This window comes from Cucurbita moschata, unplaced genomic scaffold (assembly GCF_002738365.1).
Source record: "Cucurbita moschata cultivar Rifu unplaced genomic scaffold, Cmos_1.0 Cmo_Scf00001, whole genome shotgun sequence".
Classification (NCBI taxonomy): Eukaryota; Viridiplantae; Streptophyta; class Magnoliopsida; order Cucurbitales; family Cucurbitaceae; genus Cucurbita; species Cucurbita moschata.
In genome coordinates, this window is record NW_019268517.1 from 6,325,792 (window position 1) to 6,327,897 (window position 2,106).

The window sequence follows — 2,106 nt, forward strand, 5'->3', positions numbered from 1 at the left end:
GGAAAGGGTTGGCCTGCATCATCTAAATCTGGAAAGAAAAGTTATAATTTTGATGAGTAATTAGATTACTCAGTAAGTAGCGGAAAGGGTTGGCCTGCATCATCTAAATCTGGAAAGAAAAGTTAATTTTGATGAGTAATTAGATTACTCAGTAAGCATCTAAATCTGGAAAGAAAAGTTATAATTTTGATGAGTAATTAGATTACTCAGTAAGTAGCTAGCTTATCATTCAAGAGTTTATAACTAATCTTTCCAGATGTTTTTAGGTTTTATTCATCATTGACTCCTAGTTCTCTTACTAGGGTCATCTGTTCGTTAATGAGGTATCTCAGCTACCTCCAGCTAGGTTACTGACTCTCTCTCGATATGCTTATCTAGAATTTTCGGACTCGTATGTAAGACTCGCTCTCGGTCAAATACGACCCGTCTACTAATTGCTCTGGCGGCCTGTTTATCTCATATACCAACGGTCAGGAGTACTCATGCTCCCTGACTTAGCACACAGCGCGTTGGCCAGGAACTCCGCGGGAATTAGTAGACTATCATACTCAGTAAATAAGCCATAGCTCAACCACCAATAAGCATATCTAGAGTCATAACCTTTCCATTAACATGCATAACATACTCACAGTTACTGCATGCTTTCATACATGAATCATGATCAACACGTAGAACATTCTGACAATCGTTTATATCACGCTTACATCACAGGCAAGCAGTCACAATATACAATAAACACGAACTATCATCAAAGCTCATCATAACTTATTAAGCTCTTAATCAGGTAAACAACATACTCACATGTTGTAAAACAAGTTAAGAACTAGTTCAAAGGTCGATACGCTACTTACCTGGTTTCGAATCCCTTTCTCTCTTGATTGTACATTTAATAGGGTATTTCAACACAATTCCTTCCAAGTACACCTATATTTCACCATTTTCAAGGTAAGTATAGGTCAATCTAGGTAGAACAGGTCAAAACAAATCGAACGGGACAAACCGGGAACCGAACTGATGCTTCACGCGCCCTCACGCGCCCTCACGCGCCTCGGTGTGTCTGTCCCACGCGCCAGGAGCATGCCAGTCGCACGCCCAGTCGCGGCCCTCACGCGCCTGCGTGTAGTGCACGCGCTTCTTCTTCTTCTTCCTTGCGTTTTTCTGAAATTTTTCGATCTTTTCTGTTAATACCTACTATATCCCGAAGCCATATCCTCCTTCTACGGTTCGAATTTCATCCTGATTCCTTCTACAAATTTATAGATCTCTTTATTACGTTTCTAACAAGCCCTATTTCATAACTTATTATACAATACGAACCAAGATATCGAGATTTAAAGGTTCGGTGAAATGGGTTTTTCGTTACCTTCGAATTACCGTCCGATTCAGCTCGTGGCTGTATCCCCTTCCTCAAACGATTCCTCAGCAACAACCCCTCTTCCTTTACCCTCGATTGATGTCCAATTTTAAGCAACCAAAACTCGAATTCTCAGAAAGTTTCCTCCTCTGTTTTCTGGGTTTTTCACGAATCACCAATCTTCGTTTTTCTTCCTTTTTAAAGCCTAATCAAGCTCTAATACACTTCCACATCCCCTAATCATCCACTCATCTATCCCACGCCTCCAGCTACGCGTCCGCCGCCCCTCATCCCCCCTTTACAGCAGCTGCTTGACGCAGCTGCTTCGTTTCGTTCTTCTCTTTTTTTTTATTTTTTTTTATTCTTATTATTATTATTATTATTTATTTATTTATTTTTATTTTCATTTAATTAATTAATTAATTTATTTATTTATTTATTATTTTCGGGTTATTACATAGGGTCACCGTGCCCAAGCATTCTCTTTGATTATGCGTTCTTTCATTTTTGGGAGAGCAGACTGAAGAAATTGTAAAAAAGAGGTAAAATCCAAGTAAATGAAATGAAAAATAGACAATTTTGGTACTAACAAGCCATGCTACTATTGGCTTGGCACCTTGAGCAATGACCATGTGACACATACCATCATCATCTTCACTCCTCCCTATCGACTATTGAGAATTATCATTAAGGATTTTGCTCGGAGTCATGTATCTATTGGATTCATTTAGTTCATTCTCTATATTTAGTTG